This window comes from Amblyomma americanum, chromosome 9 (genome assembly GCF_052857255.1).
Source record: "Amblyomma americanum isolate KBUSLIRL-KWMA chromosome 9, ASM5285725v1, whole genome shotgun sequence".
NCBI lineage: Eukaryota > Metazoa > Arthropoda > Arachnida > Ixodida > Ixodidae > Amblyomma > Amblyomma americanum.
The window spans coordinates 102,061,780-102,084,202 of record NC_135505.1 but is presented as its reverse complement, the minus strand read 5'-3'; the positions used below and the strand labels follow the sequence as shown (position 1 = coordinate 102,084,202).

Genomic DNA, 22,423 nt, shown 5'->3' with positions numbered 1-22,423 from the left:
CGGAAAATGCTGGCTACAAATCATTTTTGTAGGTTTTCACCAACTTCTCAGCCTGCTGTGCCAGAGACGCCTCGCTCCCAACTTCTGTCATCCATTTTAAGAATCCGAACCTTTCGCAGAGTTCAGTGTAGGCAGCCTTTCGCACTCGCGAAGCAGAGCCTAGTCTGTCAAGTACAACATTGTAGGTCTCTACGATAAACTTTTTTCTACCTTCTAGCGCAATATATCGCTTTTTCCGTCTGGGTGCTCACTCAAAACGATGCATTTGCCCTCATCCTGGTAACATTGATTGGTATACTTAGCCTTCTAGAGAGCTTAGCAGGTATACAGCAGTTGAAATGTCTAGGCCTGGTTTCTGAAGTGCTATGCTCATTTTGTCAAAGCGCTCCAAGATTTCACTCCAGAAAATCGCCATGTATGGAGTCGTTTTATTTTCTTGGAGAGAGTGCGCTTCGCTCATAGTGTCACCGTTTCCTTCCTCGTTCTTTGATATAGATTCAAGGCAGCACAAGACTGCATTGAAAATTTTCAGAATGGCCTTACATCATTCAGTGTGTCTTGACCATGCAGCTGGTCTCAGAGAGACTTTTCAAAACAAACTGCTGGCCAGTTCCGCCCATGCTGTCCAAAAGATACCTCCATCGCTTAGGTGAGGCAGCAAAGAACACATACAGTCTCTGAATTACAGTGAAAAATTTGACTGTCTCAAGGCAACTGTCAACGCTATACACGCGCCAACAAATTAAGTTCAGTGAATGACGAGCACACGGGGCGTAGACTGCCAATTCGTTCAGACGTTTGATTTGAGCTTGCAGTCCTTTGTATTTTCCTGACATATTACTCGCATTATCATAAGCTTGGCCCCTAAATTATCAATTAAGATGCCATATTGGTCGTCAAGAGGGACATCACGGTATCGAAAAGATGCAAGCCGGTATGAGATTCGATTGGAACAAATCCGAGAAAGCGTTCGTACTTTCCCATTTAAACAGTATCATAAAACAACTGACAGCTGATCAACGTAAGGTCACGAGTCGAATCAACATTTAAAGAGAAGTATATTTTGCGCTTTTCACTTCGTCAGCTGGACGGTCCTTGACAGCCTTCGTCATATGCTCGATAAATTCATCACAAATGGTTTTTGACAGGTACGATGGGTGACCTTTTTCTTTGTTCCCGTAGCGTTTGATGTGCTCCTCTAGAAAGGGATCAAACTTGACAATGGCCTCAAGCACTCCCATACCATTTTTCGGTGAACCAAAAATCTCCTCACTGCCCCTAAACGCTAGGTTGCGCTCAGCTAGAAGCTTAACTACAACGACTATGCCCTTCAACACCTCTGTCCAGTAAAAGAAGTCTCAGTGACAAGATGCTTAACCAGCTCCTTGTCAATTGTGCTGCTCGAGTTAGAGCGGGCGAGCCATGCTGCCACGCAGTTCCGGTGCTCGACTCTATTTTCATCTGCGCAAACCTTTTCTTCTGCTCTTTTCCTCAGAAAAGCCGTGCGTGGTGAAAGCACCGGGGTTGCTTGAAATCGGAAACAGTTTGCACATGAAACAGTAAACGGAACCTTGGGACTCCAATTACATTAACCAGTGTCGCTCGTACGCTTCCCCATTTACAGCCTTTTTTTCACACGAAAAGATAAGGTGACATATAGCATTTCTGAGTTTTGTATTGCCTTTCGGAAGACGGAAAATTTTCTTCCCGACTTTGAAAATACAATGGCCCTTTCTCAAGGCATACACACCGAAACCTATCAGTAATAACGTCCGGCCACTTATCAGGGTCACTTCAGAGAATCTCGCAAAGTACCTTTTGCTGCGGGGGTGTCTGTACTTCTCTGTTGCCGCAACGAGAAGCCGTCTCATTCGTCCTCTCGAGGCACACTGTGGGTGGGAACATGATTATTTGAAGCCAAACTAACAGGAAACAAGTGAGTCGGTTCTTGGAGTGTTGTTTCCTGGCACTCGTCAGTAGAAAGAGGCTCATCGAGGAGGTTTGGCATCTGTTGATCAGCAGCAGTAGAAATCTGGCGTTGTGGACCGGACGCCTAGAGCTGTATGGCAGGGGCCCGGCCGAGTAGCATAGACGTTGCTGACTCAGGAACAGGACAGGGCACGGTTAGCGTCGGCTGCTCAGAAATATGGAAGACCGAGGTTGACAACGTTTTCACAGGATCCAGACAACCAAGATGAGTCAAACCTTGCTTATTGCCAGGAAACCGTGGTGATGGAGTTGGCAAGTCCGCCACAGAAGCACAGTCGGTACTATTGGGAGTTTGACACGGACTCTGGGAGCAGCGATCATACTGATCCGAGGGAGCTGCATTCAGTAGGTACTTTGCCATCATTGGTAGCTTCTTTTCATGCTCTTCTCTTTCTAACTTCACCTTTCGTTTAGACGCACCACTTTGATGCTTCCGACCGAGTATTTTCGCATGAATGGATGCTAATTGTTCACCGCACCGAGCACTTCGTCAGTACGACTCGACCGCAGGTGTCCAACGGTGGCCGCCCTGATGACTGGCACACGCTGCCTGTATGGTCCGTGGCTGGCCGAGAGTGGTGCGTCCCCCGGGAGCTCCTCAACGGGCGGGCTTATGCAAGCTAAACTGGCGGCTCGGGGCTAAATCGCAGCCCGCGATCAGCTTCCTTTCATAGACGCGCGCCGCGTTTGTCTTTGCTAGCGCCAAAGCAGACGTTCACATACGCATAGTTCTTTGTACAAATTCCCTCCTTCTCCGTACAGACTCACTCCTTCTCCGTTCCGGTCTCGTCTTCCTCATGGCTAGGAGCAATCGTCTGTTCTGGGAGGTTCTCGAGTTTTCTTTCGCCCCGTCGACGCTGAGCGCGAAAACGAAGGGGAGAGGGCGACTCCAAGCGCAGGCGAAGTTACGTGCCCTCCATCGCTTCTGAGTCATCTTTTTCTACTTTCTGGAAATTTCGGCGGCCAGTCTGACCTACTTTTTCCGTCGAGCGCGCGCGAGGGTGCGCAGCCACTGGGCAGGAATGGACCCTGGAGACAGGCCATTAATTGTGTCCAGCTCTCCAACTTCCCCCTTCACTCTTCCACAACCTCAGCCCGAACAGTGAACATTCCATATTGCCCCACGGCAAGCGGACAAAAGCACGTGTGACGTCTTCTTTCCTTTCCTGCGTATACTCTGCCATGAGACTCATCATCTGCTATCGGACATCCTCCCCCGCCCAAATTACCATCACGGTAAGGAAAATTCGAATGGGAGGCACTGTTGGGCACTGCAGCACATCCTTTCTATGAGAAAGACAGCGGCGGAACTATTTGAGAGGTGAGGGGCGCGTGGTGGTGCCGAGGGGCAAGGGAGATTTAAGTCCTCATCCCACATTACATGTTTTAGGTGTTTCCTCCTTGCCCCTCCTCTCCAGAGAGCACTGGACAGACGGACTGACACGAAACCACGAACTCTTCCAAGCAAACACACCTCGCTTCGTAAGAGGGCCCCGCCGGGAAGGCGGGGGATTCCTGTTTTTGCAGCTCGACAAGCTCTCCCCAAATGATCAGGCTAAACGCATGCTGTTGCGTTAGGCGGGGTGCCCCGTCTGCTCGTTCTGGTTTTCTCGCTTCATACATGTCGCTCGAAGTTCCGTTGCCCATGGTTCCATGTACTAAGCAGGTTAGAATAAATGGGCCCCCTTCTCCTACTGTCCGAGGTGAGGCCCTGGGCTGCAGCCCCCTTACCCCGCCCCCCCTCCCCCCCTCCGCCTCATTCCAGCATTGGGTGGGTTTTTTTATACAGCAAGGTGGACATCGCGCACGTACGTGATCTGATAATGATAAACTGCGATTACTAGAATTATAACTTTCTTTATTTTTCATTTTACGGGACCATATCATATCTCGGAACTGAAGGTCGTCAACATCAAAGGTGAGTCCCCTCCTTAAATTTTCTTAATCGGCAGTCTGGTTCGAAGTATAGAACGTCAAAAATACGCATTTGAGCGCTCATTGAGTTGGATTTCCCGCGTTCCCTATTAATAAAGCGACGTCGCTCGTATCCCTTATGTACCAAATACGGATGCCGTTTGAGTATTTGATAGTATAAAAGGAGTTAACATGACTTTGCCGACAATACCATGCGCAGCGACGCCCTATTAAAAATATGCAATGCGGGAAAGCCTACTCAATGAACTTTCAAATGCGTACATAGAGTTAAATATGTAGAACCGCGATTAAGAACATTTAATAATTAAAGGAACATTCTGTTGATGTTGACAGTCTTCTATTTCGCACTACTGCCCCTTAAAACGAAAAATAAATTGATTAGTCAATCGCGTACGTGATGTCCGTTCTGCTGTACACGCAACCAGCAGAGATGTATCTCTCAAAGTTTTAAAATGCAAATCTCGAAAAGGTTTTAAAATATCACCCAAGATATACGTTTTAGCACGCGTCCCCTTGGAAATCTCAATTTTTCTCCCTTACCCTCTCCTCCAGTCTTTTGCTCCCTTCGACGCCTCGCGCGCGCGGTCACATTCCTGGACGGTTGTCGGATGTTTTTCAGGCTTTTCTCCTTTCCTCACCATTCAGTATGTTGATTTCTCCTTATATCCTCTTATAGCTCAAATTCTTGCACTTTTTTTCGTATTCTCTTTCCCTTTGCTAATATAGTTACTTTCACATAATTTCCTCTTCCCTCCTTCCCCGTCATTCCTTGCGCTTCCTCGGTGGTTTTGCAGCACATCCCTATCCCCCTTTCTCACCCGTTGTTCACTCTTCTCCGCCTCCCTTGCTTTTCTGGTCCGATCCTTATTCTCCGCTGTGTTCTTTGCCCCAGATGGTGTTTCGATTTCTGCATGTGCCTTGGCTTTCAGTGTTCCCTTGTCCTGCTGGGTCGGAGTGCCTGGCGTCTGGTCGTCGGGTGTAGTTGTACCATATGCGAACTTTAAGGGACAATGGAAGTTTGTTCATCTTATCAAGTGTCCCCCAAATGGATGTGTGAGTATGCTAGGTACGCGTGCCATTTAATACAAGATGCAAGAAAACCACGACTTAAATGGTCTAATAATGTCCTAAAGTTAACTGCAAAGCGAGTATTATTACATTATACATGAAGTCAGATGACGTGAGGGCATGAAAAAGCCACTTGAAAGAAGCGTTAGCCCTATTTTTTTCCTTATCTTTTTCTCTTCTGTAACGAACATATAGCTGCCCAGGCGGTAAGCCACGCGGTACAGGTTCTGAAAAAGTTTGACCATCTTTCTGCAACGCGGCTGTTACCAATTCTACGATCAGATGCACCACGCGTCTTTGCGTCTGGCGCAGATATCTGGCCATGCCAGAATTCTCTGCCTTGACAACACTTAGCTGTAGCACCAGTGTAAGATAAAAACTCGGCTTCCCCGCATTTCTGTGCACACTTCAGCTGTGCACCCTTCAAGTCAACCAGTGCGTGAGCACTGCGCCGACGTGCCACACGATGCCGAGTAGCGGACATCTTATATCTGCGCCGCATGAATGCAGTCAAGATCGACGTTCTTGAATCTAATTAGTCGAAATTATGCGCTGCTTTGCCTTCATCCTAAACCACAAGAAAGGTTATCTGCATCAATCGTTCATGTGCGGAAAAGCTTCCTCGCGGGGTAGCATTTTCCTTTCCTCGTTTGCCTCGAGACTGCCGCGTAGACGCCGCGCGGTGCCGACGTGAGGCACGGTCGCTGCAAATGTTTCTCCAAATCTAAAGACACGAAGCAGCTCATAGACATTGAGTCTAGGGGAAACTAACCAAATGCTTTCACATTTTCTTTTCCGAGCAACCACCCTAACCGAGTTCGTCTTAATGGGAGTCTACTTAATGCGGAAGACATGCGATCTAACAACTTTTTTTTTCATGTACATAGAACGATGAAAAATGACTGCTCAGCCAAGATAGTCCTCACATCACAGCGTGCCAGTGAACAGCTAGAGATTACAGAACTCAAGCTTGAGCACAATCACGAAGTGAACACCAAGATATATCGCGCTTACCCTGAGTGCCGCAAGATGACTCCAGAAGTAAGCTCTGTAAAACCGTTCGTGGAACTAAATGCGCCTCCGAGCCTGATTGTAGAAAAGCTAATGGAAGAAACTTGCTATTACCAATGACAACAAGGGGCGCCAAATACTGTTTTTCCAAACCCTGCACGTGAAACACGCCTTTCACACATTCCCAGAAGTTCTCATCCTTGATCCCACATACAGAACAAACTGTGGATGGGGCCCCTTTTTGTGCACGCTCATTGTGCGAGACGGTCTGGCTGCAGCCACATTGTCGCATATGCTTTTGTTTTCTCTGAGCAGCAGCATGTAGTGACACGGCTCTTGGAGGTATTTGTTGAGAAGAATCCTCCAGCAGAGAACATGAAAGTAGTGGTGGTTGATAAGGACTGCACAGAAATCACTGCTGCAAGAATAACATCTCCAAGTACACCAGCAGTACAGCTATGTCAATTTCATGTGGCTAAAGCCTTAAGAAGTGGAGCTGGGCAGTTTGCCAGGTCAGCTGATGAGCGAGACCGCCTTTTGAACAGTTTTAATGAAATGCTGCATTCACCTGCGCCACAAAACTATGTTGTATCCCGTACCGTTGGGGAACTGCCCGGTCCGACTGCCCGGAGCAGCCTGAGGATACTGAGGATACTTTCTGTTCTTGACTCTTCATTTGAAAAAATGAACCGGAACCAGAAATACACATCTGCAATGAGGACACTAAAAGCTGTTGCCGACACCTTGGCTGAATGCCAGCCAGAGGTGTTTGCCATGCAGATGCCTAGGTTTTCTAGAATCTTTAAATACCTCATGGCTGTGAGGGGAGGATGTCACAGAAACAAATTTTCAAGAGCAACAAATGACGGCAGACGTGACACCAGGTATTTGCCCTGCCATCAGTACATAAAGCGATGACCTGGAGAAAATTGGAGAATAAATCATTGATGATGCCATAGAACATGCCTGTGACAACAGCATGTCATCCACATCAGCAAAAGTCACAGCGAACAATGAAAACTTAGGCAGCATTGATCGTGAACATGCCTGCGACACCAGTCTGGCATCCACATCGCAAAATGTGGCAGCGAACAATGGACACAATAAGTGCGCTTCTTCAAACAGTAAGTACACCATACAACTTCCTGATGTCAGAACACGTGGGCGGCCCTCAAAAAGAGTACTGCAGAACAGAGTAGTAAAAATAATAATAATAATAATAATAATAATAATAATAATTGGTTTTCTGGGGAAAGGAAATGGCGCAGTATTTGTCTCATATCTTTGGACACCTGAACCGCGCCGTAAGGGAAGGGATGAGGGAGGGAGTGAAAGAAGAAAGAGAAATAGGTGCCGTAGTGGAGGGCTCCGACATAATTTCGACCACCTGGGGATCTTTAACGTGCACTGACATCGCACAGCACACGGGCGGCTTAGCGTTTTTCCTCCACAAAAACGCAGCCGCCGCGGTCGGGTTCGAACCCGGGAACTCCGGATCAGTAGTCGAGCGCCCTAACCACTGAGCCACCGCGGCGGGTAGTAGTAAAAAGGAAAAGTGGAAATGAGGATGAGCCTGTTTCCTTCATGCGTCTAGCAGAAAAGGCCCAAGAAGAAAGTAAGATAATAATAATAATTGGTTTTTGGGGAAAAGAAATGGCGCAGTATCTGTCTCATATATCGTTAGACACCTGAACCGTGCCCTATGGGAAGGGATAAGGGAGGGAGTGAAAGAAGAAAGGAAGAAATAGGTGCCGTAGTGGAGGCCTCCGGTATAATTTCGACCACCTGGGGATCTTTGACGTGCACTGACATCGCACAGCACACGGGTGCCTTAGCGTTTTTCCTCCATAAAAACGCAGCCGCCGCAAAACCACTTCTTGGTGTTTGATGCCTTCCCAACCTTGTCCTCCATTCTTTTTACACTGCTGTTGTGTGGAATTGCTGACAAGAGCTTGTGTCAGCGTGTAATTGACGGAATGAACTTGCTGGAGGAAAGTGATGTTGAACTTCGCCCAGAAGCCTTGCCTAGTGCCTTCCTGGATAACAGAGTTTTCCTTCCCAACCTTAAAAATACATCACACCGATTGCATGGACTGCCTTGACATCCTCAGGTGTGCAATATTGTAACTTTTTAAAAGTCATGCTTCAGTACTTGGCTGGACATTTTCATGTCTTGCTTCTTTTATAGTTGCAGTGAAGAAAAAAAACGAAATGTGGATTTGCAGTCCCTGCAAAGAAAAAAAAACACGACGGAGAACTTAGGATGATCTGCTGTGACCAATGCTTGGGGTGGTTTCACTGGTCAGTGAATGTGTATTAGTGCGCCAGTTTTGTTTGCCGCTGCTGTTGTGAAATGTTTTGTTTATTCCAATTAATAACTAAATCAGTGGGTACTACTTGGTGATGCCAGCAAAGCTGCCCGCACATCATAAAAATAATAATTGGTTTTTGGGGAAAGGAAATGACGCAGTATCTGTCTCATATATCAGTGGACACCTAAGCCGTAAGGGAAGGGATAAAGAAGGGAATGAAAGAAGAAAGGAAGAAAGAGGTGCCGTAGTGATGGGCTCCGGAATAATTTCGACCACCTGGGGATCTTTACACTGACATTGCACAGCACACGGGCGCCTTAGCGTTTTGCCTCCAAAACGCTGAGGCACCCGTGTGCTGTATGCAGGTTTTGTTTTTAGTAAGGGCATGACGTGGCACCTGAAAATATTCTACGATGATGGAACAACGTTCAATTTCAGACACTCTTTGAGAGAAGGATTTAATGAGCATTACAAGAGCTTTTCAATGGCCACATTGACAAGGTTGTACACATCATGCCACCACAATTTTTTGCTAACCTTCTGTCACACTTATTTGTGGTTTTGCTCAACTTGCAAAACTTGTGCTACTGTGAATAAGGAGATGACGAAGAAGCTTTGGTACTGTGTACACTGCACTGGACACAATTAGTACTTGTTTTTGGTGGCTGACTGCAATAAATGCAAAGAAATGTTCTGAATCTCCTCAATGTTTTTAAACAAATGCAATGGTCTACTAACCATAATAATCCTGTACTGATGTAAGCTTTTAACTGTGTTGTGACTTCGCATCCTAAGTGGTATTCTTTAGCAGCATGTCACATTTCTTTTTAACATTCAGCAACAACTGGGATAGGCGTGAGTAGTGACTGCGTCAGCATGACTGAGAGGTCAGAGTTTGCTCAGCTGCGGTGTCCAAATCACAGGACAAGCAGCCCTGTATCATGAGCTATGCACTGCTAGGTAATTGTGTATCTATTGGTTGGTAGATTTTTCTTCTTTGAGAATAGCTAAACCTCACTCATAGCTCCAACAAGGCTTTCTGTAGTATATGAAAAACTGTCCTCTGTAATCTGCATATCCTGGCACATATAACCAATTTTTTTTCTATTTTCCGATAACTCTCTGGGTTCACTGCCATCTAGGAATCGGGTCGTGCATGTGATAAGAAGTGGTGTATTGGTGGAGTCTTCCGCATGCGGCAAACTATAAGGAAGGTGGTGAGGCCGAAAACTACTAGGCTAGAAAAGCGAAAGGTGCACGAAGGTCAGCAGCACGAGGACCGGCCAGCCGGCACGTATCTAGCTAGCTCGCTTGCCAAAAAGCACTGCTGAATGCTGCGCCGTACAAGCCAGAGTAGTTTAGAGAAGGCAAGCGGTGTGCCATTATGAGAGTGCCTTAATCATAACAATCAATATGAAGCTAAACACTAGCAACGTGGAGGAGGCCATGCGGGAGGGCGCGCCTCAAAAGAAGCTTAAGACGGCAGGTGGGGATGAGCCACGAACAATGTGCTTGTTCTGACTTAGAAAACCTCTGAATGCTTGTTTCGCGAAGCTATCACACTTCTCCCCTACACAGATCTCCATCACAGCAACGCCGAAGTGCCTGTCGCCCACGATAAAAAACCGATGAACTGGTAGAGGCCACCAAGCATGGATGGTAAAAAAAAAATACTCGGCATGCAACTACGCGCCACGACAGCGGACGCCAATTTTTGTCGTCAGATGGCGCAAGCATGCAACGTCATGCGTGTACCATAGAGTTTCTTAATAGTAAGAAACTATGGCGTGTATTCGTTCGTTCCAGTGACGTTGGCGGCGCCACGCGGCCGAGCCGGTGATCGCTCTGCGTGACGCGTGCAATCGCAGTGGTTTGGAGCGTAAGATATGCGTCAAAAATTAGCATATTTCGTTATTCTACGATGTGCGAACATTCCAAACAGCAAACATGTTGTTTCTGCAAACTCATAAAGAGTTCAAAAAGCAGTGATCAAGTGCACTCAGCAGGCTGGTTACGAGTTTCAGCCCAATGACCCAACTCACCGACGTACTCTGTTGATGCCACGTCACCGTGTCGTCAATGCATTCCTATTCGGTACCTTGTTCATGCCACCAACGTAGCGTATTACAGCTGCATGAAAGCAGTGCAGTGCTTATACAATGACCTGATATGAAGTACATTGGTTATATTTTAAGGCAGACGTTTGCAGCAAACAAACATTTTTCGTCCAGCTTCAGTCCATTTTGGCCTATATTAAACACGGCTTTCTGGCCAAAACGTGATTCCTAAATAGCGATATGAATAGAAAGAACCTCAAAACTGTACTACCTTCATTTATCGGATAGAATGCGCTAAGTGGATGAATAACCGCAAGCACTTCCTGATCACAGCATTTCCCTCGCTAGTCAAAAACACATTTTGAGCGCTATTTCGACTATATTATAAATAAAGCTCGAATGACCTCTTGGCTGTCGCTTCAAACAGCAGCTACATTGCCTCTTCTATTACCGTGAATATGCGACCAACGTACACTGCAGGTGGACTATAGTCGAATACAATTAAGGCTGCAGTTTGCCCACATCCAGGAGCACCGGACAGAATTCCTCCATGAGAAAATGTAGACCACTGGTAAAACTTTTGTGTTTACCTAAACAAGCAACCAATCACGAGTCGAGATTGTAGGCTCAGGGTTTTGATCTTTCTGGCTTGTTTGATGTAGTCCAACATTAAAAGGTTGATTTTGACCTCTGTTCTAATTGGCAAGTGCAGTTATATTACGCCACAGACCGTGGCCAAGGTTACGAACTGTTTATTTCCTTTTCAACTGTGTCCTTATAAGATCAGTGCGCAGTTAATACACACAGTATTTATGCAGGTAAGGGCCGCACGAAATATAGTGTCAGACTGTTTGGGTCATTAAAGTAGTTTCTTTCCGCTTTCGGGTGAGTGCCAAAAGAATAAAAGAGTCAACGCGCAAAAAATTACAGTTCAGAGTGTTTATCGCACTCTGCTCAATTCGCAAGTTTCAGCGCCGACGGAGTTTTTGCGGCACGTGCGAAGTAGCGATTCCAAACTCGTATCGATAAAAATTTATTTCGAGCTTGTAATGCAGCCAAACTTAAGCATAGGGTCTTATTAATAACCGACAATTACTTACTACTGCTTATCTACACTCTAAAAATCACACGAAAGGTGCCACGACGTCAAGAAGCCGCAATGCTTCTATAGAGACGCACGCTATTGCATCGGCGCCATCACCGCCTCGTCCGCCATGTCGTACAGCCGCCGCACCGAGCTGAAATGACCGAATAAACTTCCGGTCAATGAACACGACGTCGTGCGTATACAATCACTCTTTCATTCACCGTGCTTTGCCGGGCTCGCGTCAGTGCAATAAAAAAATTTACAAAGGTTTCGCAGCGCCAACACTAAAATTTTGGTACAAACAAAACTCCACCTTATAATTTAAAAAATAACAGTGCATAAACAACAAGCATAAAATTTTTAATTTTTTGATTGCCTTCCTACTTTGCAGAAAAAAAATTGACCGTTTGCTGAGTTTTGGAAGTGTCGTGCTGCCACTCAAACAAGCCTCTGCAATGGCGTGCTATTTAAACTGGCCGGCTTCAAAGTGTGCGTGAGTCTCGTTGTGGGTCCTTTACCGATCATGCAGTAAAGGCAGCGTTCTTCATCGAGGTCAAATATATATGTACGAAAAATGACAGTATTCACAGACATCTTCATATTTCTTATATTAAATATATACCTCATGATTTCATTGCATGCTTTCTTTTCTGTGAGCATTAAAATTCCAATAAGTATGGATGCCAGGAACATTGACACGATCTCTCGAACGTTGTTGACCACCTGTTTACTAGAGCTCAATCTAACAGGAGATATTGAGAGACCTCAGTTGGGAATGGAGGATGACAGTCAATGGAAAATATCTCATTATTTTGCTCGTTGATGGCATTGCCTTGCTAAGTCACTAAGTGGATATGTAATGCAGAACACGATCAGTGACATACTTAACAGGTAGAGCTGAAAAGGTGGGTCTAAAGATCAATATGCAGAAAACCAAAGAAACGTTCAACTCTCAGAAGTGAACTGCATGTTTACGATTGGCTGAAAGGCACTGGCAGGGGTAAAGAAATATCTTTGCCTGTGAAAAACAAAAAAATCTAAATTTCAACTGCAATCAATTGACATTTCAGTTGGTTAAAATTGGATTTTACAATTGGTTCTAGGAGTTTTTTTTTTCAGCCGCCCGACAGTAGGATGGGTTAATAAACTGAGGACTTCTATTCGCTATTTGATAACTCAGATTTTATCTCTGTCTTGGCTACTTGATTTAGGTGCAGTTATTGGGAATAGAGCGATGAGTCTGCTGTGTAACGGATGGAAAGGCGACGCTTCACACGCGAGTCGTCGTCTAGTCAGTGTTTACGTGAGAGTGAGGAGGAAGGCGCTTGCTGAGGGCCCGTGTGCCTGGCGCCTGGCTTGCAGGTGTCACCCCACTGCTTACGGGCCGCCCAAGAAACTCCTATGACGAGCTGGAGCCAACAAGTAGTACGGGACTGAAAATTGAATGCGGCCAGTGGCTCGTGCGATAGACAGTTGTCACATAGAGGGGATCGATCAAGTTGATATCAACTAAATATCGAACTTTTTTCAGCAACTTTGACAGCGAGTATGACGCGACCCGCATGCTTCGAAGCACAACCTCCTCTGCACTGGTAAGACTGCGGGAGAGGTTTACCACACATGGAAGGATGATAGCACATGTAGCCGAGGCAATTACTTGGTTGGTGCACGACCTACTGTATGCAGTTGGTCGTGGGTTGGTGTCGCTTGGCATGTCGCAGAGTCTGCACGGCTTTAGGAGCTAAGGAGGTCACGTGGTATCCACTCGATACAAAGTCTGCAGAATACGGGCTGCCAGACGGCTGGATCCAACTCAGTATAACGGCAAATTTCAGAAGACAGAAACCACCTTCCTTGTCTTTAGCACTAGTTATCATGTGCCTTGAATCTCAACATCACCATCTAGCCCAGCTTTCCGCTTTAGATGCAATAGATATATCTCTCATTAAGGTATGGGTCTGGGCTAGTTGCAAAAACCGCGTTTGACGTTAAGCGTGCAGATGACACGGACGAGTGAACACGACGGGCAACTGTCATTCCAGCTGCTGTCATCAAGAGGCAAAAAAAGAAGTAAGCTTCAGGACACACGTGCCGAGAAACATGCGTGACGAATTTCCCTGATGTTACTGCATGCTGCCAATGAAATGAGCCTGTATTCCTCAGTGGTGAGTTATTTAAAAAAAATAACGAAAAGCAAGAAAGATAAATCACTACAAAGGAGAAAAGGCTCCTTTTGTTGCCGTCTCGTAACGACTTCTTTGGTTACTGATGCACTGAAAGTAGGTATTCCAGGATATCAGAAATGAGCGGGCACAAAGAATTAGAGGGGGGGAGTATCCTGAAAGAATACAATACTTGTGTTTGCAATCTACTTTAGTGCTGTCATATATATATATATATATACGTTTGTATAACTGAATCGAATAAACTTTTACTTTTGGCTCGCTTATGCACTGTCATCAAAGACCATCAAATACAAAAAAAAATGATGCAGTGATCATCGGTCCGTACAGACATATAGATTTGGAGTGCACGATTATCGAAATTTTCGAATATGACTCGAATACAAACATGAAAAATTGTCTTTGAATATCGCATCGAATATTGCATATCTGTTCAGTATAAAAAATGTTCAGAAAAAGATCAATGGGCAAACGTCTCTATTATTTTCAAAACAATGCACAGGAAAACCTGGATATTTCAAACTCCGTTAATTAGAAATCTGATAATTCGAAGAATTTATGCGGTGTCATAATTTCTAATGCAAAGTTGACTGCATAATTCAAAGCAGCGGTCTGCACAAGGCCGGTTACTTCGAAGGATTGGGGTGCTACGCGAGGATCCACGATCCCGATTTTGCTGCAAGACCGGTGAAGCGACGGCGTCTAGGAGCCGCAAGGCAGCACCACAGAGCGAGGCCAACTGGAATTACAGTACAAGGACCTAGAGTTGCACGTTTGCTTTTCCTGCGCTGCTCGAGCCTCTATTGGTTAAACGTGATCACCTAGTTTGAAAAGCATCCTAGCATTGCGGAGAAGACAACTCCTTTGTATCGTTTATAGCACTACACCACTGCTGAGAGGCCATTCAAACAACTACTGGTCTCGTGCTTTGTGGCATTTTATTTCGTGCAGCAGATACCCGCCGCGGTGGCTCAGTGGTTAGGGCGCTCGACTACTGATCCGGAGTTCCCGGGCTCGAACCCCACCGCGGCGGCTGCGTTTTTATGGAGGAAAAACGCTAAGGCGCCCGTGTGCTGTGCGATGTCAGTGCACGTTAAAGATCCCCAGGTGGTCGAAATTATTCCGGAGCCCTCCACTACGGCACCACTTTCTTCCTTTCTTCTTTCACTCCCTCCCTTATCCCTTCCCTTACGGCGCGGTTCAGGTGTCCAACGATATATGGTACAGATACTGCGCCATTTACTTTCACCAAAAACCAATTGAAAAAAAGATGCACAAGTAGCATGCTCGATCATTCAATGCAACTGTAATCGGCCTGGAATAAAGCAAGTTCGGGAGCCAGAATCAAGCAGATTGAGCCTGCAATTGGTGTAAATTCTACATCAAATCCGCCTCCTACATGCAAGAGTCGTGGCTTTATCTCATAATTTGGAAGCTAGGGAGACCAATATGGCGTACCTACATGTAACTGTAGTACCGATGCTTGATATGCATAGCACCCCAGCCCTGATACTTACAGCACATAAAAGGAGCGCCTGCACTTATCCCACAATATGACGCTTCATTTCCCGCCTGTGAAGTGTTGACTGCACCCGAAACCGGCCTGCACCATTTCTTTGAGCAGTACGTGTGTCGGGTTTAGTGGGTCAGGTTACTGGCATCTCGGACTACTTTACTACCACCACGTGTGTCGACCTTTCTTCGAAAAACAAGCTGCCAGGATGGCTCAGTGGTTATGGCGCTCTGCGGCTGACCCGAAAAACGCGGGTTCGGTCCTGGCCGTGGCGGTCGAATTTCTTCTCCAACAAAATTCGAGGCCCGTGTACTGTGCAATACCAGTGCAAGTTAAAAAACCCCAGCTGGTCCACATTTCTGGAGGCCTTCACTACGGTGTCCCTTATTGCCTGAGTCACTTTGGGACATAAAACCCCTATAAACCAGGAAGCTTTCTTCGCAAAGTAACTATGCGGCATTGTTGGGGTCAGCCCGAGGTAGTTTTGGAGAAACGGTTGGTAGTGCACGCCCCGCGCCAGCATCAGTTTTAGAGAAGGATCTACAGTGCTCCAAGCAATTAAAAAAATTGATGTGGCTCAACTCAGCTGAGCCAGGTCATACGGAGCGGAAGCTAGCCACTGCGGCTTCGAGCCGTTCTCTGTCGCAGGGATCGGTAGAAGCAACCCAGAGCCTGAAGTGCTCAGTCAAAGAACCCGCCCCGGTGAACGTTTCTGGCTCCATATCCCTGCGTTGTCTAGGCTAGCTGTCATTGCACGGGCCTGCCAACTGTCTCTATGTTGAGCCACCACCGCTGTCTGTTGCGGATGGAGAAGTTAGATGATGGGGAAGCGAGCACAAAGAGAGAATGACAGAGAAAAAGAGAGAAGGACAGAGAAAGGAAACGCGCCTCGCAATAGCCACCGTCTAGCCGGTGAAGCAGCAAGAGCAACGATGGCATGAACTACAGATACGCTCTGTTGCAAGAGGACCCCCGCCGCAAGTGGTAAGGGCCCTTTAAGTTCAGGAGGGCATTTTGGTGGGCTAGTTGATGCATGAAGCTACAAACGGAAAAGAGCGCAAACAACAATGGCTTGGCGAGAGAATGAGACAACAGGAGTGCTGACTATGAACTGCAGTTTAGTTTCAGAGAGAAGGAACTTATAATCACATACAAAAAACAAAGAACACGATACGGGCCGCTGATAACTTGCACAAAAGAATGAAAGGCGTCACTTAATTGCGGAAGATAACGCGTTAGAGCAAAGCTAATCCGTCAAGAAAACAGGATAAAAGGAAAAGGATAAATACTGCGAAATTAGATTGGGGAATGACGGCAACAAAAAGACACGCAGACAGATCAATGCGGATGAATATGGTCGCCAAGGAAGGCAAGCTCCTTTTCGTGCAGTGCGATAGACGGGGTGCTGACACTGGCCTGCCCAATCTTGTGAATGCATAGCACATCATAAATCTCGCTTATACATTTCTCTGTAGCATGTTAATATACTGCACTGGTCAAAGTACTGGTGGTAGCCTTCGCATGGCGCACAGTGCATGCACAGCCATATTACTTCCAATTCTAGTTCTGAGGTCGTTCTTGTGTTCGAGCAACCGATCATTTATGCAATGGCCGGTCAGGCCTACGTAACACCTGCCACACAAGTGGGGGACCTTGTAGATGACACCGGTCTTGCATGCAATGAAGGGCCGGGTCCCTGTGCTTTTTAGGGCACTCCACTTTCCTCTTCACTCTGCAGCAAAAGCTGAGAAGGCTTTCTTGGGTCAAGAATAGAATTACGAACTCTTGCTTGGCCTACAATCTTCTTTAGCCTATGGGAGAGCTGATGTACATACGGAATTACCGCTGTCTTCAGCTTAGTATCGCCTCTCGCCTTGATAGAACACTTACCCTGAAGTTCTCCGAAGAAAACTTGCGTGATGTTCCGTAAGAGATGGGTCGGATACCCTGCCGATTTCAGCCTTTGCACCTGGGCACGAAGACTTGAGCAGACTTCATGCTCACAGGACCTGTCGACTGCGCTTTTCATAACAGCCACGACAATGCCATGTTTCACCAGCTTGGAATGTGACGATGTGAATAGAAGTAGCTTCTTTTTTAGCGTGGTTCATACCACCAGCATACGTGCTCTGGGAGGAAAATTAGTCGGAGGTCAAGGAAACGAAGATGCCCTCCATTTGGTGCTTCTTTGGTTACTTTAAGAGGGTTTAGGGTGTCAGAAAATAGGTTAAAAACCGTTCTGAGATGATAATCTGAAATCTGGATGTTGCCCTTGTAAAGTATTAAAAAAGTAGTCAACTAATCACAAATCTGACGCCTCTGAATGAGGAGCGGCGTAGAACATGACCCAATGCATACCATTTCTTTCCGACGAAAAGATGCTCTTCATAATCTACGAAGGTGGACTGCAGACAGAATGACATGAGCTCAAGGAAAGAGGCTCTGCACTGGCTCGACGCTGGCACTCAGCCTTGGAAAGGACGACAAAGCCGCCTTCCTTGCCTGACTCGAGGCCGGCATCACGAAGGCTGGCCGCTACAGAACTGACTGCTACTCACAACTTAGATTGCACAAATCTTTTTGTAAGGTGTCAATGCCTTCGACAATGCATTTTTTCACTTCATCACTTCTAGCCTTGGAGGCAGAACTTCTCACCAACGACACCATTTCTGCCTTGCCAAGGTTGGGCTTCACGCAGAAATTCGGCCTCAGAGCGTCATTAACATGGCTCGGTAGGGTATCTGGCCCAATCAGGTAAACATCTTGGCCTGCAGGCGACCGGGGCAGGCGGCGTGTAGGTAGTGAGGTCAAGATCTTCCCCCCTCTACCAATGCGAGAGGCAGTACTGAGGTGAATATGGCGGTTAACACGTATATAGATCAGTTCTCGCATAAGCTAAGAAAGATTGTAGGACAAGCAGGAGTTCGTAGTTGTATTTATGGCCCCGAATAAGCTTTCTCAGCTTTGCCGCAGGGTTAACGTCACCAAGAGGAAAGTGGAGTGTCCTAATAAGCACAAGGGCCCGCGGCCCTTCAGTGCATACAGGACTGGAGTCATCTACAAGATCTCCCTCTCAAATGGCAGGTGTTACGTTGGCCAGACCTCATCATCATCATCAGCCTTACTACACCCACTGCAGGGCAAAGGCCTCTCCCATGTCTCTCCAATTAACCCTATCCTTTGCCAGCTGCATCCACCCTTTGCCTGCAAACTTCTTAATCTCATCCGCCCACCTAACCTTCTGCCACCCCCTGCTACGCTTACTTTCTCTTGGAACCCACTCCGTTACCCTTAAAGACCAGCGGTAATCTTGCCTTCGCATTACATGCCCTGCCCAAGCCCATTTCTTTCTCTTGATTTCGACCAGGATGTCATTAACCCGTGTTTGTTCCCTCACCCACACTGCCCGCTTCCGATCTCTTAACGTTACACCTATCATTTTTCTTTCCATGGCTCGCTGCGTTGTCCTTAACTTAAGCTGAACTCTTTTCGTTAGCCTCCACGTTTCTGCCCCGTAGGTGAGTACCGGTATACCGGTATGGCCAGACCTGCTGTTGCACAAATGACTGGTTGCTGGAACTCAAGAACTACCTCAAAACTAAAACCGGAAGTAATATGGCAGTGCATGCAGTGTGCACCATGCAAAGGCTCATGCCCATACTTTGACCGGTGCACTTTATTAAGACAATAAAAAAAATGGACATGCAAGATTAACGAGGCGTTGTGCATTCACAACATTGGGCAGGCCTGAGACAGCACGGCGTCTATCGCACTGCGTCAAAAGGAGCTTGCCTTCCTTGCTGACCCTTTTCATCCCCATTGATTCGTCTTTGCTCGTCTTTTGAAAATTGGTTTTTGGGGAAAAGAAATGGAGCATTACCTGTCTCACATATCGGGGGACACCTGAACTATGCCTGTGTGAAAGGGAAGGGGTAAAGGAGAGACTAAGATTTTAGAAGGAAGGAAGAAAGAGGTGCCGTAGCGAAGGGCTCCAGAATAATTTCGACCACCTAGGATCTCTTCATTTCAGTCATTCAACAATCTAATGGACATTCTTTAATCCTTTTCCTTTTATCCTGTTTTCTTGACGGATTTGCTCTGAGACTTAATTTTCCATGTTAAAATGAGGCCTTTCAATCTTGTTCGCAGATTGTCAGCAGCCCCTATCTTGTTTTTTTTTTCGTATGTGTCTAAGTTGCTTCTGTAAGAAAATAAACCTCAGTTGATAGCACTCGTGTTGTCTCGTCTCGTCAAGTCGTTTTTTGCGGTGTTTTCCGTTTATAACTCCCTTTGAGTTCCCAGTCCCGTAGGGCCAGGAGCAGCAGCCCTCCACCGCTGTCCACCTCGTACTATATATAGGCGGCGAACGCTGCCCTTTTATCTAGCAAAAGCGAGTAACCGGATGAACCACGTGACACAACTGCCGAGAGCGAACGGTTGGAGCGACGGTCAATGCAGCGGCGGACGTGACTGCGAAGCACAGTTGTGGCGCCAGCGCGCCTCACGTACGAGGTCATTTCAGCAACAGATTTGCCCTTCAGCTCTGCATGCGAGAAGTGGAGCTTCGGACCGAAAGTCGATAATTCGCATGCAAATCGGTGCCTCTACAGAGAAGTCGAATTGCGCGTTTTTAACCTGGTTTGTTTGCGCTGGCGGACGCTTTCCTTCAGCGAGCAATCGGGAGCGCAAAAGTGAACTTCCAATCATCTGCGAGGCGTGCGTCGCACCGGAAACTGAAACTTCGGGACTCATTGCATTTCGGTTTTGACCTTTAGTAATTCAGGCCACACAAGACAGAGCGCCATTGGCTTCAGACTGCCATTGGCTTCAGACTGCAGTCCTGGTGATCACAATTTTAAACATTTATTGCTTTGAGTTGCGTGCGTGGTGCGAATTCATCCAGCGGGAAACTAGAAAACAAAGTGCAGCGAAGGGAGGGTTGCATGTGCCTACTTGTACTTAGAGTCAACATTTCTTTTTGGCCAGCAGGGGCTGCGAGTCTGGGGTAGACTTTTAAGCGGCAATATATACAATAATCCCAAGCCTGTCCATATATATATATATAGAACAAGAGAAGGGAAATAAGGGACTCGCTTGATAAACATATGAAGGAAGCCAACAGTCACCGAAACCAAAGTTCTTAGGGGAAGGCCTCCATTTTTTTTAATTTATAGTGCTGAAATGGGAGCAATCCATTTTTTAAAATTTGTAGTGCTTAAATGGATTAATTGAAGTATTATTCTCCCATTTCAGCACTACAAATTTAAAAAAATGAAGACCTTCCCCTATGCAGCTTGGTTTCGGTGACTGTTGGCTTCCTTTGCATTATATATATATATATATATATATATATATATATATATATATATATATATATATATATATATATATATATATATAGCATACAAGGCAAGGAAAATGAGGGGCTCTCGTTATACATGACAGAAGACAACAGCCACAGAAACCAAAAGCATAGGGGATTTTGTTTTTACTTATTATTTATAGTTTGGTCAATGGATATTATTAGTGAATATTTTATTGCTTGAAGATAACTGATTAGGAAAGCAGAAAAAAACCACATGCCAACAGTGGGAACCAAACCCACTGACGCTGGTAAACACCCTCAATGTTAGGTCAAAACGTAAAAAGTTTAAATACCCCCGGAAGCAAAACATCAAACATTCATCACTGTAGCTCAGTTGGTAGAGCACCGGATGCGTAATTCGGAGGTCATTGGTTCAGTTCCCATCGGCAGCATGTGGTCGTATGTCCTTTTACTTTTATAATCAGTTATCTTTAAGCAATAATATATTCACCAATATTTATCCATTCATCAACACCCCAAATAATAATAATAATGAAAACAAAATCCCCTATGCTCGTTGGTTTCTGTGGCTGTTGCCTTCTGTCCATTGACAACCCTTGACAGCCTGGTCAGGTAGTCCACCCCTGAGATAAGGAAAAAGAGAGTAGCATGAGCATGCGCTTCATAGTCTGATTAAAATCGATCAGACTGGCACATGTGTCCATGCCCCTTAGAGTTGCCCACAAAAAATAGCAGCAAAGGTGCAGGCAGCACAGGCAGCATAACTGAGCATGAGCAGCAAAGAATAAGAATGCAAGGCATGAAGAGGACTGCACCATGTGCGACATAAAACAGCGGGAGAAATTTTTTTTAATTTGCAAAGAAAGTTACCATTGTTTTTTTATTAGAATTGATCTATGCAAGGGTTTTCATGGTTGCTGAGAGAATGAAAGATTTAAAATTTTCTCCAAAGCAAGAGTTCTGACTTCAACGCGTGCGAGAACGGGTTAAGCGTAACCCCGACATCGGACGCCGGAGGCCCGCCGTCGTGCTCGCGGGCCCCCATAATTGCTGCCATGAAGGTATACCGTGGAAGGCGAGACGTTCACCCCCGCAGACCTCCCCGAGGAAGGATGGAGTACCACCAGTGGAAAATACGAAGGAGCACGCCAAACCAGGATCCGGGAAAGAGCGAAGCAGCTTGGCCTAACGCAGCAGCACGCCGGATCGACCAAAGCCGGACGCAGCCGAAACACAGGCAAGTCATCAGTAGTGACCGATCATAAAAAGTCGTCAACAAGACGTAGAAGGCCACCGCTCCCACGCCTACCGGAATATGACCGCAAGGTCGTAGTCAGGCCGAGGAACTTATACCTTCGCACAACTACCTCGGGGCAGTTGCTCAAAGCGATCTGCCAGCAGCTAAACCTCCCGCCTCAAGAAATCTTCACGAGCGACAGGTTGCGGATCAACCCATAGAACAACACCTTCACGATCAGCACCCCCGTGAAAGAACGAGCAGACGCCTACCGGAGCCTGCCAGGATTCACAATGAACAACGAAGACTACCCAGTAATGGCGTACTTCCCCACGCCAGAGCGATCCGTAAGAGAAGTGATTTACGGAGCCCTCGGCAATGAGACACCGGATGAAATTCTTCATTACTGCATCAATGAAAACCCACAACTCCCCATCGTCAACGCACGCCGCATGGGACGCTCCAGAGCGGCCGTCATCAACTTCGAGGGCACCAAACCGCCGAAGGAAATGATTTTCCAAGCAGGCCTTTTCACCTGCTATCCGTATAAAGAATGGGTAGCAACATGTCTCAACTGTCGCAGGGTCGGGCACCGAGCCGATGTCTGCTACAGACGGAAAAGCCAACGTTGCCGTCTCTGCGGGGAGGAGCACCCGCCACCGGAGGAAAGCGAGTCCCCCAGCTGCGAGGCCAAATGCATCATTT

General features: G+C 46.5%; 1 pseudogene; it reads left to right on the top strand.

The window, feature by feature from the left end:
* Window positions 1-5,883: 5,883 nt before the first annotated feature.
* On the top strand, window positions 5,884-8,200 carry LOC144103551 (uncharacterized; annotated as a pseudogene).
* The last annotated feature ends 14,223 nt before the right edge of the window (window positions 8,201-22,423 follow it).